This window comes from Mesoplodon densirostris, chromosome 7 (assembly GCF_025265405.1).
Source record: "Mesoplodon densirostris isolate mMesDen1 chromosome 7, mMesDen1 primary haplotype, whole genome shotgun sequence".
Classification (NCBI taxonomy): Eukaryota; Metazoa; Chordata; class Mammalia; order Artiodactyla; family Ziphiidae; genus Mesoplodon; species Mesoplodon densirostris.
The window spans coordinates 56,553,792-56,571,302 of record NC_082667.1 but is presented as its reverse complement, the minus strand read 5'-3'; the positions used below and the strand labels follow the sequence as shown (position 1 = coordinate 56,571,302).

Here is a 17,511-nt window from a genome sequence, read left to right as displayed (position 1 = left end):
CCCCAGGCCAGGGCATGCCTGGGAAAGGGGACTCTGGGCAGGGGTAGAGATGGGGTGTGGACCCAGAAACACTGGTCCAGGAATAGGTTGAGAAAGCAATGTTGGTCAGGGAGTTAAATGGAGCAGTGATCAAGTAGTGATGGGGTAAGAAGGAGAAACAGTTCAGAACACAGTTGTCATAGATGGGGAAGAGGTAGAAAGCCAGGGAGAAGGGCAGAGAGGGAAAAGAGTCCATAGAATCAGAAGCAATAGAAACAGAGGAAGGGAGAGAGGGAGAAAGAGATTCAAGAAAGAAGAATTAAGTTAGGAAGTAGATGTTCAGAGAGGGCAATAAAATCATAGTAAGAGGAAAGAGAGGAACTCCAAGAGAATCAGAGGCAGACAGGGAAATAGTGTATGATAAATAGACAAGGAGCAAAAAGAGAGGTGGCAACTAAAAGGGAGTATGCCAGAGATGGGAGGAGGAGAGGGCAGAGCCTGGAGGGGCCTTAAGACCTACCACATTCAACCCTCACCCCTATTTTCCAGATGAGAAAACTGAGGCCCAGCAAATCAGTGCCAGAATCAGGCTTAGAATACAGGTGACAAAGCTAGTGAAAAGGGAAAGAAACCTGGAGAAAAGATGAGAGTCCAGCAGAAAGCCCAAAATGGTTGAGGATCAAGAACAGAAGGGATGGAGGACTTCCCTGGTGGTCCAGTGGTAAAGAATCCACCTTCCAATGCAGGGGATGGGGGCTTCCCTGGTGGCGCAGTGGTTGAGAATCTGCCTGCTAATGCAGGGGGACACAGGTTCGAGCCCTGGTCTGGGAAAATCCCACATGCCGCGGAGCAAGTAGGCCCGTGAGCCACAACTACTGAGCCTGCGCGTCTGGGGCCTGTGCTCCTCAACAAGAGAGGCCGCGACAGTGAGAGGCCCGCGCACCGCGATGAAGAGTGGCCCCCGCTTGCCACAACTAGAGAAAGCCCTCGCACAGAAACGAAGACCCAATGCAGGGGATGCAGGTTCGATCCCTGGTCAGGGAACTCAGATCCCACATGTCATGGGGCAACTAAGCCCCACGTGCCACAACGACTGAGCTCACACGCCTCAATGAGACAGCCTGCGTCCGCAAACTACAGAGCCCACGCAACCTGGAGCCCATGCGCCACAGCTAGAGAGAGAAAACCTGCACGCCGCAACTAGAGAAAAGAAAGCCCACATGCCACAGCTAGAGAGAAGCCTGTGTGCTGCAACAAAGATCCCACATGCCGCAACTAAGACCCGACGCAACCAAAAACAAATAAATTAATTAATTAAAAAAAAAAGAGGAGGGGTGGAGAGAGGGTCTTGGGTCTGGCCCACAGGATAGGCTGCCTGATGGGGAGACCCTGGGCACCCAGAACAGGGAACACCTGGCCTCTCCCTAAGTTGGGGGGCTGGCACTGGCCCACAGACCTGAGGACCTCCTGCCTGTCCAGGTCCCAGCTTCAGACAGAGAAACTGGGGGTGTGGTATGGGCTGAACCAATACTAACGCAGTGATTTCCACTTCCACACATTCTTATCCAGTCCAGTGATTTGGCTCATCAGACCTCTTCAGATTAAACCAATAAATCAGAAGGAAGCACCCTGGAGGTGGGCACGCTGGCAGGCCTAAGAAATGTCAGCTGACAACCAAGAAAGAGATGGAATAATCGTGAACAACAGATACCAGAAGTCACTGTTTCTCAATCTGGGACCAAGCAGAGCAGGGGCACCAGAATCATTAACAGTGAGCCTGCTTAACAATGATTCATAGTTATCAAGATTGTGTAACCACCCTAGTGAACGCTGCTTACAAAGGTGCAGAAGCATAACACATGTTTTAGAGAAAGGGTCTCAAATCAGGAGTCCAGCAATGTATTCTGAGGGTACAAGAATTCTTGGAGAATTTTTTTTTTTTTTTTTTTTTTTTTTTTTTTTTTGCGGTATGCGGGCCTCTCACTGTTGTGGCCTCCCCCGTTGCGGAGCACAGGCTCCGGACGCGCAGGCTCAGCGGCCATGGCTCACGGGCCCAGCCGCTCCGCGGCATATGGGATCCTCCCAGACCGGGGCACGAACCCGTATCCCCTGCATCGGCAGGCGGACTCTCAACCACTTGCGCCACCAGGGAGGCCCGAATTCTTTGAGAATTTTTAACCGTGTGTTTTCCTTATTTGACATTATTTTTAAAATTCTCTTCCCAGTTATGGGAGCAAATGATTTCCTTTGCAGTGACAATTCAAAGTTAAAAGAGATTTTCATAGAATAAGATTTGAATTTCTTGGTCAGTGTTAAGGACTGACCATTGAGTGGTCAGTTCAACAAATGTTGACCTTTACTTCCCCTTTGCCAAGTCCTGGGCCCATATGGGAGTTGGCCTGGCACAGGGTATCAGAGCACAGAAAGGGTTAGGAAGTTACCCACATGGAGGAGGGAGGCAGTGCCTATGACGGTAGACTGGTTACATATGATCAAATAAGTAAACATATTCAGCATAATGGAAGCCAGTTTTCTCACTGTTAGAGGAGGGAGTTACAAACACGGAAAGAGAGAAAAATAGAATTTTCTGTGTGATGTTGGAGTGGAATTGGAGGTCGTGGTTTTCCAGATAGATATGCTTTCTAGCTCTTTCCACTGAGAGGAGCTGGAGTAGTAACATTCCAATAGCAATGAGCACCCTTAACACTTAGATCTTAGCTTCTAAAAGGAACCGGGGCTCCTTGTAGAAAGGGCTTATTCCAAGCCTGGAACAGGGAAGGAAAAAGATGAGCCTGGAAAAGCTCATGGAAAGTAAGGAAGTGCTCAAAGAATGATTGGGATATATCAAAAAGACACAGAAGTTGCTGGTCAAATCTGGAATACTCTGTGTGTCAGAATAAATAAGAAGAAGAACAGATTATAACTCATTGAATAAGAAACCAGAAGTCCAAACTGTCAGGGAGGGAGGGAAAGAAGGAGGAGGGAGGGAGATTTTGATGTAGAATGGGATACTGATACCGTTTCAGAATACTTCCCCACAAAATACTTATTCACCACAAATGGAAAAGAAATAATTTTCTGCAGTAATTTTCCTGTGGAGAAGCTTGGCAAGAACCATCAGAGTGATCAAAGTGAACATCACCAGTAATGGAGCAAATGAAATCATGTGCCACCTGATGGGATGCACTGAGAAGAACACAGCGTCACTTCTGTGATGTTCCTGTTCAAGATTCTAATCATGAGGTAGTATCAGACAAACCAAAGTTGAAGGGCATCCTACAGAATAACTGGCCTGTAGTCTTCAAAAGCATCAAGATCATGAAAGTCAAGGAAGGGCTGAGGAGCCATTCCAGTCTGAAGGAGACTAAGGCACAGCACAACACAAGATTTTGAACTGGATCCTTTGGCTCTAAAGGACATTACTGGGACAATTAGAGAAACATGAATCAGGTGTAAGGAGTAGATTATAGTAATGCATACATGTTCATTTCCTGATTTTGATGTTCCTATTGTGGTTATGTAGGAAAATGTCCTCGTTTGTAGGAAACACTAAAATATTCTTTGAGGGAAAATATAAATTACGGGCACTCGCAACTTTGCTGTAAATGTGAAATTGTTAAAAAGTTTTTTTGACCTTCCCACAATAAAACTCCCAAATAAAGTTTTTCATCTGAACAATGCCAAACCTTCAAGGAATGAATAACCCCAAATTCATAAACATTTTCATATGAAAATCAGAGTCGGTGTGATAAAGAAAAATTGTAAGCTTATAGAAATATGAACATGTATATAAAAAATCCCAAATAAAACTGCAAGCTAAGTCTAGGGCACCAGACTCCAAGGGCCTTTCTTGAGAGTCAGCTGGCTGGCCCTCTGCCCCCTGCCTGGCGGGTCCTCCACTGCCTGTGCTGCAGGAGCGCCATCTTGGATCCTGAGGTCCGCCCCCTTGAGAGGTGGCACAGCCTGGGCCGTTGAGGGACTTCCTGCAGCAGGTTGCCAAACTACCCATGAATTGCCTACTTTGGATTGGTATATGAGAAAGACATGAACTCTTATGTTTAAGATGCTATTATTTGGGGATTTCTGTCATTCACAGTCAAATCTTAACTAATATTGATCAATAGCAGACTCAAGGAGAAAAGCCGTATTTTCATCTAGTAGGTTTTTTAGAAAAGGATTCAGTGAAATTCAATGTTCATAATTTTAAAAAGAACTCTTGGCAAACTTGGAAGAGATAAAAACCTCCTAAACCTCGTAAAGAATACCTACACAACTCTCACAAACAAACTTTATAGTCAACAGTGAGTTGTTTTTTAAAAAATTCTCTTTAAAATTAGGAACAGGACAAGGATACTTGCTGTCACAAATTCTATCCAATTCGGTTCTGGAGCCCCTAGTCAAGGCAATACAGTAAAGAGAAGAAACGAGAAGTACAAAGATATGAAAGGAAAAACAAAACTCTTAATTGTTTACAGATGATATTGTCTACGTGGAATCTACAAACAATCCTGAAACAAATCATTAAAATAATAGCGTTTAGGAAGTGGGTGAACATAAGATAAATACATTAATACCAGCTGCATTTTTATATACTGGCAACATAAAATTCAAAAATGTCATTTTTTTTTTTTTGGCCGCACGGCATGCGGCATCTTAGTTGCGGCATTCCCCACCAAAGATCGAACCCGTGCCCCCGGCAGTGGAAGCGTGGAGTCCTAACCACTGGACCTCCAGGGAACTCCCAAAAATGTAAGTTTTTTAAAAGATGCATTTACAATAGAAACAAAAATTTAAGTGTACCTTGAAATAAATTTAACAGAAGACATGCAAGCTCTTTTGCGAAGAAATATTTTATTGAAAACATTTTATTAAAAAACATTAAAGACCTTTAAAAAGTAGGGGATACTTAAGATTCATGGATAAAAAATCATCAATTATTGGTGTCAATTATCTCCAAATTGATGGATAGATTCCATATCATTCCAATCAAAATTCCAGCAGATCTTTTGGAGAATTTTACAGGTCAATTTTAACATGTTTTTTTTAAATAGACAAGCAAAAAAGCCAAGATACTCCCCCAAAAGAAAAATCAGGTGAGGGGCCTGCCCTAGCAGCTATTGAGACTTATCATAAAACCATAGAAATTAAGAAAGTGTGGGTGTTGACATAGGTGGTAAACAACTGGAGCAATGAAACAGAATAGAGACCCTAGAAATAGGTCCTTGCATATGTGGAAACTTGATCTATGACAGCTGTATTGCAGATGAAGAAAGGACTAGTCACTGAACGGCACTAATATTTCTGGTTAACTTTCGGCAAAAAATGAAGTGTGATCTTCACCTCACACCAGACGCAAAAATCAATTCCAGATGGATTAAGAGCCTAAATTTGAGAGCCAACTTTTCTGTTAATTTTTGGAGAACATATAGAACATATACATTGCTTTATGAACTTAAGATAGAGGACTTTTTAAAATAAGACATTAAAAATGCAAACATGAATGCAAAAGTGCAATAAATTTTATTGCTATAGAGTTTAGAACTTATGATCATCAAAAGATACCATAAGGAAAGTGAAAACATGATCTGCAAAATGAGTGTGGCAAATTTTATTTTCCGAAGACGGCTGCAACAATATCTCCCATCCCACATGCTCATTTAGGAGCTTGCCACTCCCCATCAAGAAGCAAAGTCTACGTCCTCTGCCCTTGGACCTGGCAGGCGCTTGTTGGCGCTTGCCTTGACCAATAGGGTACAATCAAAGTGATGATATGTGACTTCCAGATCTAGATCATAAAAATGCCATACATGTTAACCTCCATCCCCTGCTTCTGGACTCCTCCCCCACTCCCCACCTGCACTTTGCAGGTGACACATTACTGCTTTCTGGTTCAGACCCTCGCCTTCACCACATCTGATATGCTAATATTTGCCTGGGCTTGGTTTCTCCATCTGTCTCAGCAAGACCCTCCCCCAGCACCACCTGGCCTAGGCCTTACTTGGGGCATATACTTTCACAGTCTGCAACTTGAGAGGTGGAGAGAAGCACAGAAAACAGAAGTCAAAGGTATATCCAACTTCCATTCATGCTGAGGAATGGGGGAGAGAGGGATGGTCTGGAGTAAGTGCACATGAGAATGCTCAGAGTGGGGGACCCTGTCCCCACCACTGCCTGGTACTGTCCTCCAGAGTCACGCCCAGTAAGGGTGGAAAAGGTTGGGACTTAGAGAGTTCAGTTCTTGCTCTGCCCCTGATGTGCTGTGTGACTCTGAACATGTCAATTTGCCTCTCTGGGCCTCAGCTTCCTTAACACCAAGGTTCCTCGTTCGTTGTTTTCATACATATAATAATTAGCAGGGGGCCTGATATATAGAGTAGATGCTCCATAAATGGAGTTGAAGGAATGGTCTCTTGCCCTGTCCCCCGCATATTTCCTACCTAGCAAACTTCTACTCATTCATCAAGACCCATCTCGTGTATCACGCCTGCAGGACATCTCCCCTGTGACTCATAAAGCTACCTGGGGCTCTCCACGCTTCTCTCCCTCACAATATGGAACTCTGCCTCCTATCTCAGCTACTCCCGCATGTGAGCCCTCCGAGAGCAGAAATCATTTCCTAACCACCTCTGCATCCAGAACCCAGCCCCGGGCCTGGCACAAAGCAGGCACCAGGAAATGGCTGCTGAACTGATTATTTAATCAGCACATAATGAAATTTGTTCCTTTAAGATGACCCAGGGCTTCCCTGGTGGCGCCGTGGTTAAGAATCCGCCTGCCAATGCAGGGGACACGGGTTCAATCCCTGGTCCAGGAAGATCCCACATGCCGCGGAGCAACTAAGTCCATGCGCCACAACTACTGAGCCTGCACTCTAGAGCCCACGAGCCACAGTTACTGAGCCCGCGTGCACAACTACTAAAGCCTGCGTGCCTAGAGCCCATGCTCCGCAACAAGAGAAAACACCACAGTGAGAAGCCCGCACACCACAACAAAGAGTAGCCCTGACTCGCCGCAACTAGAGACAGCCCACATGCAGCAAAGAAGACCCAACACAGCCAAAAATATATATATAAAGATGACCCAGAGGGGTCTGTTCTGGCTGACGGCCGCTCAGCATACATTACCAGCCAGACTGGGAAGTGAGCCCCCAGGCTTCTTTGAGATTCCTGTGAGTGAGGCCAGTCACCAGACTGTTGGGGAAAGTCCTCAGCTTCCAGACAGCTGTTTTCTCAGCTGATCTCATGATACACATGAGCAGCGGTCCCCAACCTTTTTGGCACCAGGGATCGGTTTCATGGAAGACAATTTTTCCATGGAAGGGGGAGGGGTAGTGATGGTTCAGGTGGTAACGCGAGCGGTGGGGAGTGGTGGGGAGCGACAGATGAAGCTTTGCTCTCTTGCCCGCTGCTCAACCCCTGCTGTGCGGCCCGGTTCCTAACAGGCCGCGGACTGGTCCAGGCCCAGGGGTTGGGGACCCCTGCACATGAGTGTCTCATGTATTCTTTTATTTTCCAATATTGGCAATATCCCAATAGTGCTATACTTTTTTCTAGTGAGATCTACAGACATATATGAGGATGTTCATTATCATCAATGCTGCTTTAAATGCATATTCATACCTTTCAAGCCTTAGTCAAACGGCACAGGGTAAACTCTCAATTATCTGCATGTGGATTGTCCATGACAAGTGTGGACTCCCAGGTGGCTTTCCTGGGCCTCCTGGGCCACCTTCCCCTTCTTGTCTGATGCTAAGGACTCAACCTTTCCAGTTTAACCTGAACCAAAAGAAATCTGATGTCTTGAGGCTTGCTCACACACCTCTGGCCTGTTCCAGTCCAGTATGGCCCAGTTCAGCTCAACTTGAACTGAACTCAGACAAGAGACAGCCCATGAACCAAGCTGTAACCCCTCAACAAGCCCCACTGTGGGAGCCAGTCTGTCGCTGCACCCCTCTACCTGCTTCCTCATTTTCATATAGTTCAGCCTAGGACTCTGTGTTCCAGAAAGACCCTTGGGGCTGCAGAGTGGAGACGGGCAGGAGAAGGACAGACTGAGGCAGGAGACCAGTGTCTCAGTTGCTATGTTGACTGGCCCTGGATCCCTTGGTCCACCCCCAAATTCTAGGGTGGCCACAGGAAACAGTTCCCATACCTGCTGACAGCTTCCCACCCCAAGCAACTTCCTCTATTTTCTGCCCAGGGAAGAGAAGTCTTTCCCAGGAAACTGCTCTGCCCTATGGACACCTCTGGGGCCCCAGGGAAACTGAGCTTTATCGTTTTTTCTCCTCACTTTCCCCACTGCCTGATTTACTCTTAGGATCACCCTCCAAAACCTGTGTGCATCCAAGTTCTTGTATCAGAATCTGCTTTTGAGGGAACCCAAAAGAATACTCCCCAGGAGGAGGCTAGTGCAACCGTGCAGGGAAGAGGTGATAAGGGCCTAACTAAGGAGAGGGGTTGTGAGGATGCAGAGAACTCGTTGGTCCCAGAGAAGTTTTAAAGATAGAATGGATGGGACCTGGCAACTAATTAGATATAGGGGACAGGGTGGGAAAAAGGAAAGAGGCAGGAGTGACTCCCAAGTTTCTAATTCAGGCATCACCTTTACTGTGATAAGAAACGATGAAGAAGTAAATTTGGCAAAGAAAGATTTGAATGGATTACAATTTCAAATTTTATATATATTATAGTTAATCCTCATACCAACCTTGTAAGCTATTCATAAATATATTGATTTCCCATCATGTCAAAAAGAAAAAAGGGATTTAAAGTGGCTTATAAGATTTTATAAAAATACAAGATGATGGATCTATAGCATTGAATATCAATCAATGGAATGTTAAAGGGAGTTGTTAAAATGATGATGTAGAATATTTAATGCCTTGGAAAGATGTTGACAGCATTTTGTTAAGCTAAAAAATCAGCCCACAAGAATATTTATAGGCCTTCCCTGGTGGCGCAGTGGTTGAGAGTCCGCCTGCCGATGCAGGGGGCGTGGGTTCATTCCCCGGTCCGGGAGGATTCCACGTGCCGCGGAGCGGCTGGGCCCGTGAGCCATGGCCGCTGGGCCTGCACGTCCAGAGCCTGTGCTCCGCAACGGGAGGGGCCACAACAGTGAGAGGCCCGCATACCGCAAAAAAAAAAAAAAAAAAAAAAGAATATTTATAGATGAATGCTAACTGTGGGAGTATGTATGTGCTTGGGTATATATAGTGGATTTCAACTGCAGACCACTCAGATGTACCAAAAAAGTGGTAACTTTATTTTATGGCTAAATTTATTTCTATTATGAACCCCCATTCTGTGAGGTGGAAACTTAATCTCAGACATTTCTGGGTCCTCCACCCAAACAAACCACCCCCTCCTTTTCCCTGTTCCTACAGGTAGGTCCTCAAGTGTCATCTCTCCACAGTGGTGTCCCCCTGAGACATCCCAACAGCCTGCCCAAGCCCTGGCTGTCAGTCCTCACTGAGCACTTTCTGGTCAAGCCTTATTCCTGACTATGTGACCCTTCAGTTCCAGACAGCTTTCTTAGCTACTGCAGGGCCCCTGTGGCGGGCAGAAAAATGTCCCTCCCCCCCACACACAAGGCATATTCACTTTCTAATCCAGAACCTGTGACTATTACCCAATATGGCAAAAGATGCATATTGCTTATAGGGCAAAATATGTGATTAAGATAAAAATCTTTAGGGCCTCCCTGGTGGCGCAGTGGTTAAGAGTCCGCCTGCCGATGCAGGGGATACGGGTTCGTGCCCCGGTCTGGGAGGATCCCATATGCCGCGGAGCGGCTGGGCCCGTGAGCCATGGCCGCTGGGCCTGCGCATCCGGAGCCTGTGCTCCGCAACGGGAGAGGCCACAACAGTGAGAGGCCCGCATACCGCAAAAAGAAAAAAAAAAAAAAAAAGATAAAAATCTTTAAAAAAAAAATCTGGTCCCATAATTTCAAAGAGGAGGAAACTGAGGTCCAAAGAAATGAGTTCCCTTACCCCAGATCACCCCTAAGGGCTCCTGATTTTTCCTCTTCCCTTCTTCTCAGCAGAATAAAATATAATGGGGCAGGATAATATAGAAAAGTGCTACCAGTGGATACAATGAACTCATTTATAATGTCATCATTAACTGAGCACCTATATACCCAATGCCCTGCTAAGCCCTAGGGGTGGAAGACCTCTGCCCTCACTGATCTTAGATGCTAGTGGAAAGAAGCAGCTTCCATCACCTTTTAAAAATTGGTCTCCTGTATCCAGAAACTCTAAATATGCATCTCCAGCCCATCAGAGGCCAATAAAATGTTCTATTTCTTTTATTCTGTACATATTTTACGCATTAATTGGGTGCCTCAACCCAGGCAGAGATAAACTGAAGGAAAGGCAGTGAGTGATTCTTGAACCCTGCCTCATTCAGCTCTTCTTTGGTTCCTTACCTAGGCAGACATGGAGAGATGAGGTACATGGATACACACATGGATGGAGAGGATAGAGAGCAGAAGACTGAGATGTTTATTTTAGTCTCACCTAAGAAATTTTAAAAAATTATTTATGGGTTTATATTGTAATTTATTGATGATTTTAATGATTTGCTTAGTTTAAATTGTTATATGTATTTGCTTATAATTTTCATCTTACATATTTTTGAAATTTTGTTTATTTTTATCTTATTTAAGGTAAGTTTTTTATGGAGATAATTGACATATATGTTTCAGGTATAAAACATAATGATTTGATATTTGTATTGATATATATTGCAGAATGATTATCACAATAAGTCTAGTTAACATCCATCACCACATGTAGTTACAAAATTTTTTTTCTTGTAATGAGAACTTTTAAGATCTACTCTCTTAGAAACTTTAAAATATGCACTACGGTATTATTAACTATAGTCACCATGCTGTACATTACATCTCCAGGACTTATTTATTTCGTAACTGGAAGGTTTTTCTTTGTTTTGGCTGCGTGGGGTCTTCATTGCTGTGTGTGGGCTTTCTCTGGTTGCAGCTACTCTTTGTTGTGGTGTGCAGGCTTCTCATTGCAGTGGCTTCTCTTGTTGTGGAGCACGGGCTTCAGTAGTTGTGGCACACAGGCTCAGTAGTTGTGGCACACGGGCTTAGTTGCTCTGCGGCATGTGGGATCTTCCCGGGCCAGGGCTCGAACCCATGTCCCCTGCATTGGCAGGTGGATTCTTAACCACTGTGCCACCAGGGAAGCCCATAACTGGAAGTTTTTACCTTTTGATCTCCTTCACCCCTTTCTCCAATGCCCCCCACTACCCTCCCCCCTGGCAATCATTAATCTGTTCTCTGTATCTATGAGAACTATTTGGGGGATTTTTTATTTGTTTTAGGTTCCACATATAAGTGAGAACATACAGTATTTGTCTTTCTCTGTTTGACTTATCTCACTTAGCATAATGCCCTCAAGGTCCATCCATGTTGCTGGTTTGACAAGATTTTATTCTTTTTTATGTTTGAATAATATTCCATTTTATATATATATCACATTTTTTTTATCCATTCATCCACTGATGGACACTTAGTTGTTTCCACGTGTTGGTTATTGTGAACAATGCTGCAATGAACATGGAGGTACAGATATCCTTTCAAGTCAGTGTTTTCATTTGCTTTAGATAATACCCAGAAGTAGAATTCCTGGATCATATGGTAGTTCTATTTTTAATTTTTTGAGGAGGTTTCATACTGTTTCCCATAGTGGCTCCACCAATTTACATTCCCACCAGCAATGCACAAATGTTCTCTTTTCTTCACATCCTCACCAACACTTGTTATTTCTTGTCTTTTTGATAATAACGATTCTAACAGGTGTGAGGTGATATCTCATTGTGGTTTTGATTTACATTTCCCTGATGATTAGTGATATTGAGCACATTTTCATATACCTGTTGGCCATCTGTATGTCTTCCCTGGAAAAATGTCTATTCAGATCCTCTGCCCATTTTAAAATACGATTGTTTTGGGTTTTTTTCTGAGTTGTATGGGTCATTTAATATGTTTTGAATATTAACCCCTTATCAGATATACAATTGTAAATATTTGCTCCCATTCGATAGGTTGCCTGTTTCATTTTGTTGGTAGTTTCCTTTACCGTGCAGAAGCTTTTAGTTTGATTTAGTTTCACTTGTTTATTTTTGCTTTTGTTTAAGATAAGGATCTTGAGAGAAGGAGTTTATCCTGGATTATCCAGATGGGTCTTAAGAGCAATCACATGTATCCTTATAAGAGAGAAGCAGAGGGAGATGAGACAGCCACAACAGAAATGTGCAGCCACAAGCTAACAAAGGTTAAAAGCCACTAGCAGCTGAAAGAGGCAAAGAGCAGATTCTCCCCTAGAGCCTCCAGAGGGAATGGGGCCATGCCAGCACCTTGATTTCAGCCCAGGGAGACTTATTTTGGACTTCTGGCCCCCAGAACTGTAAGAGAATCCATTTCTGTTGCTTTAAGCTAGCAAGTGTGTTGGCAATTTGTTACAGGAGCCACAGGAAGCTGATACAGCTACACACCAAGTGCACCGTGATTGTACTTCTTGTGTGTGAGCCACAGGAATCCAGGTGCTAGCTCTCCAGCACGCACCGCGACCTCCAGGGGCCCAGGACCTCCCTCCACCCCCGCCCAGCCTCTCCAGGGCCGTGGAACATTCCGCGAGGCTCTATGGGCCCAGCTGCTTGTACTTCTTCAGTCATCTCTTCTCTGCTATCCAGAATCTCAGAAGGCTGCAAGAAAGTCAAGTGCCCGGACCTCTCAGGCTGTGCTGAGAGAGGGGACACAAAGTGGTGGGGTTGTGGAGGGAGATGATGTAGGACCCCCTCTTAACACCCAAAGCTCCTCACCTTCCCTCCAACTCTCCCCCTCTGCTCTCCATTAGAATACTCCCTGTCTGGCCTGGAATCTGGGTTGCTTGACTCCATCAATTCTTCCAAATGTGTCGCTTATACTCAAACCACAAAAGCCAAATACTGGCTTCCTTTATTATCTGCATTCCACCGTGGCATGAAGGTTTGATCCCCTCGCAGCCTGGGCAAGGACATGGAATTAAAGGAACTATGGAGGAGGGAAAAATAAACATTTACTAGCTCAATTACATATGTGTGTGTGTGTATATATATATATATATATATATATATAAAATTTATATTAAAATCTATTATATAGGGGCTTCCCTGGTGGCGCAGTGGTTGGGGGTCTGCCTGACAAAGCAGGGCACGCGGGTTCGTGCCCCGGTCCGGGAAGATCCCACTTGCCGCGGAGCGGCTGGGCCCGTGGGCCATGGCCACTGAGCCTGCGCGTCTGGAGCCTGTGCTCCGCAACGGGAGAGGCCACAACAGTGAGAGGCTCGCGTACTGCAAAAAAAAAAAAAAAAAAATATATATATATATATATATATATAATATTTTATATGAAATATGTATTTAAAATATATTTTTAAATATATAAGTATTATATATTATATATGAAATATATAATATATATATTAAAATATATTTTTTATATGTAATCCAAAAGAAATACTACCAAAAAAGATTAAAAGTAGTTATCTTTGGGTCACATATATTTTCTTCCTGGTGCTTTACATGTTCATTTCCCAAAATATCTAACATTAACATGTATTATTTTTGTAATTGAGGAAAAACTGTTATTCTGAAGAACTTATTTAAAGGGCATAGCATTTAAAAAACTTTTAAAGTAGGCATGGGAAGAGCCAAGCACAGGAATAAATCTTCATGCACCTAAAGATGGATGAGTTTGCTCTGGGAAGGACACAGGTTTTGCTTTCGGCTTCCCAGCAGCCAGTGAGCGTGAGAAGTTCGGCCACGGTGCTCATGAGATTGAAACAGACCAACTGCTCAGAAGGACTGCTATTCTTAGGCCTAAAAGCAGACAGGCATTTCTGCCAAGATCTGTTAGACACATACTCTTCATCTGCTTTTATACAGAGAGGAAACAAACTGAGTGGTAAAATAAATGTCTGGCCCAGTGATGCAACTACAAAGAGGCGGAGTTGGTATTTGAACCCATAGAATAACTCTGCAGAGTGAGCCTTCTAAAACATGAGTCATAGGAAAAGGTGGTCAAAAAGTACAAATTTCCAGCTATAGGATAAACAAGTCCTGGTGACGTAATGTTACAGCATGGTGACTATAGCTAATAATACTGTATTGGGGCTTCCCTGGTGGTGCAGTGGTTAAGAATACTCCTGCCAATGCAGGGGACACGGGTTCGAGCCCTGTTCTGGGAAGATCCCACATGCTGCAGAGCAACTAAGCCCGTGCACCACAACTACTGAGCCTGCGCTCTAGAGGCCGCGAGCCACAACTACTGAGCCCACGCACCACAACGACTGAAGCCTGCGCACCTAGAGCCCGTGCTCCTCAACAAGAGAAGCCACCGTGATGAGAAGCCCACACACCACATCGAAGAGTAGTCCCCGCTCTCCACAGCTAGAGAAAGCCCACGTGCAGCAACGAAGACCCAATGCAGCCATAAGTAAATAAATAAATTTAAAAAATAATAATAATACTGTATTGCATATTTGAAAGTTGCTGAGAGAATAAATCTTAAAAGATCTCATCACAAGAAAAAAAATTTTTGAGACTATGTATGGTGATGAATGTTAACTAAACTTACTGTGATACTTTGCAATGTATACATGTATCAGATCATTATGTTGTACACTTAAAACTAATACAATGTTATATGTCAATTATATCTCAATAAAATAAATCAAATCAAGTCAATTACATCATTCCTAGGCTCAAAACCTCTAAGGGTTCCTTAATTCATTCAGGGCAAAAAAATCAAAGTCCTTACAATGATCTCTTAAGGCCTGGTAAACAGGCCCAGTAACTGCCCTGCCCTCATGCTCCTGTTCCCCTTCTTCACCCCAACTAGCCAGGCAGGCCCCGCCTTAGGGCCTTTGCCCAGACTGTTCCCCTGGCCAGGAACACACCCCCCATAGATTCATCTGTAGGGCCAACTCCCTCACCTCCTTCAATCCTTGGTTCAAAGGTCCTCTTCTAAGGAGCCCTATACCAACCACCCTGTTTAAAATTGTAACCCACTCCCCTCCTCGCACCCCACATGCCCCCTTGCACTGCTCTGTTTTTATCCATAGTGCTTGTCACCTCCTAACGCTCACTATGCTCGCTGTTTGTCATCCACTCCCTCTGCTAGAAGGCAAGCTCCACAAGGACAGGATATGTGACTTTTGTTCACTGATGTTACTTAGTGCTGTTTGCAGAACTTGCCACACCGTAGATGCTCACTACTTGTTGATGCTCAGAGAATGCTCCCCACGTTGCCCGGCACATAGTAAGTGCTCAGAGAGTGTAGCTCTATCTTGGGATGGTCAGGAGCGAGACCACTTCCTAGGCATGTATTGCATTGGGTCAGGTCCTGCACTGGGCACTGGGGATGGGGATAACCCTGGCCTCAAGGACTTCCCATTCTGATGGGGAACACATGCCAATAACATAAGGGGGGTAGCAAGACAAATGATTTAAGGTGTCAAGATAAGGTGGAGTTCATGTGTCAAAAATCACCCCTGACACTTTCATATGGGTTTTCTCACTAAATGCTCATAAGACCTACAGCTAGGTATGAACAGCCCTACTTTACACCCAAGTAAACTGAGGCTCTGTGTGTCAGGTAACCTGCCCAAAGTCAGGTTAGTGAGTGAGTCATTGGACTCAGGGAGATCTTGGGGGGTTGCAGCAGAGCTGGCAGTTGAAGGGTAAGCAGGATAGTAACAGAAAGAGAAGGCTGGACTGCACATCCCAAGTAGCAAGGACAGCAAGATGTGGTGGCCTGGGGTGTGTTCAAGGGCAGCCAGAATCAGGTAGGGGCTGATCTGTCTGGCTTGCCACTCTGGCCCATGCTCAGGTGGGGATGGGGCCCAGGGACCCACCTGGGGATAGGATGTGCCAGGCTTACTACCAAGATGGGGTGAAGCCTGTAGTCATGGAAACAGCCTCACCCTTGGCCTCAGCCCTCATTGGCAGGACTGGCTCCCTGACCCTGGCCCCCTTGGGTCTGCTTTATGCTTGCAGCTTCCCTGGGTTTGGAGCTCTGGCTCCTCAGCAGCCACCCTGGCCACTTGGTCAAGAGCCTGAAGAAACAACTTCCAGGCCCCTCCACTCAATCTGCTGTGAGCCTGAGGACCAGTAAAAAGCAAGCCAGACCCTTTGCCCATGCTCCTCAGCAGTTTAGGCTTAAATAGAGCAACTGGCCCCCTATATAAGGATAAAGATGGATCCTTCTATATTGAAATTTTTTTCTTTTAATTCTTGTGCTAAGATTATTATCATTTATATAAGAGCTAAGATTTATTGACCACTAACTATGCACTTTTACATTCCTTATTTAATTTCATTCTTGTAAAAACCTTACAAGACAGGAATTACCTCTACCGTTTATTGAGGACCCTTGATTTATGCAAAGCCACTACTGATCAGTGACTGAGATCCAACCATTCATCCCCTCATCTTTTCACTTATTTACTCTTCAACACTTTTTGAGCAGCTGCCCCACCCTGCTCCCACCCCATGCCAGTCTGAGAAAGTACCAGTGGCATGTGACTCTGGTCTGACTCTTTATCAGGCATTCAGATTCCATCTCAAGTAACATTTATTGTGAGCCTTCACTGTTGAGTGTATTATCCATGGCTTAACATTTAATTCCCATAGCAGTGCACCAGAAGGGAATCTGCTGGCCCATTTTACAAGAAAGAAAACAGAGGCTCAGAAAAGGGAAGTGATTTGTGTCAGACTAGCCCACTGGTGAGGGGCAGAGCCCAGGATCCAACAGGGGAGAATCTTACTTATTCAATTCCCACCTCAGGTTTCACATTCCAGCCTCATATTTGTTCTCGGGTTCTTAACATCCCTCTAGCTGGGTCCTGCGGTCTAATTCCTCTCAACTGAAGCAGACCTGAGATCTAATAGCCCAGCTCCTGGCAGGCTCTGCAGGAGGAAGCTAGCAGAGGAAAGCAGTCTCTGCAGGCTCACTCAGGGTTGGGGTGAGGTACCTCCAGGCTGGAAAAGGCCCAGGCAGCCCTGGCCATGGGTCACGGTCTCTCCCCACTCCCCCTCAGGAAGGCCGTGCTAGGACGCTGTGAGTCCAACATGCTCCCCTGATTGTGCTGGGGTGCCTGCCTGACAGAGGGACAGCGTGGGAATTCAGGCTGGCCAGGGCTTTGGGAAAACCCGAGACTACCCCTCAGCCAGGTTAAGGAGGCTAAGGCCTGTGGAAGGGAAGGGGGCCTCTAGGATGGGAAAGGGGTCCGGAGAGAGGAAACGGGAGAGAAGAACACAGAAAAAACAAGGAGAGATGGACAGAGAGGGAAACACAGATGCAAAGAGCAAGTAGAGGGAGAAAGGCAGAGGGAGGAAAAAGACAAAGCCAGCAGAGAAACCAAAAAACAGCCACACAGAGAGAAAGGAGAGAGGGACATGGCGATAGAGGCGAGAATGGCATACAGAGAAAGAGAGAAGGGAAGAAGGATTCCTTCCACCCCCGGGC

The 17,511-nt window shown here is 45.1% G+C and overlaps 1 protein-coding gene across 1 annotated transcript in view; it reads right to left on the bottom strand.

The window, feature by feature from the left end:
* Window positions 1-17,511, bottom strand: part of LOC132494165 (guanylate cyclase 2D-like) — an 88,340-nt gene that overhangs the window by 67,225 nt on the left and 3,604 nt on the right.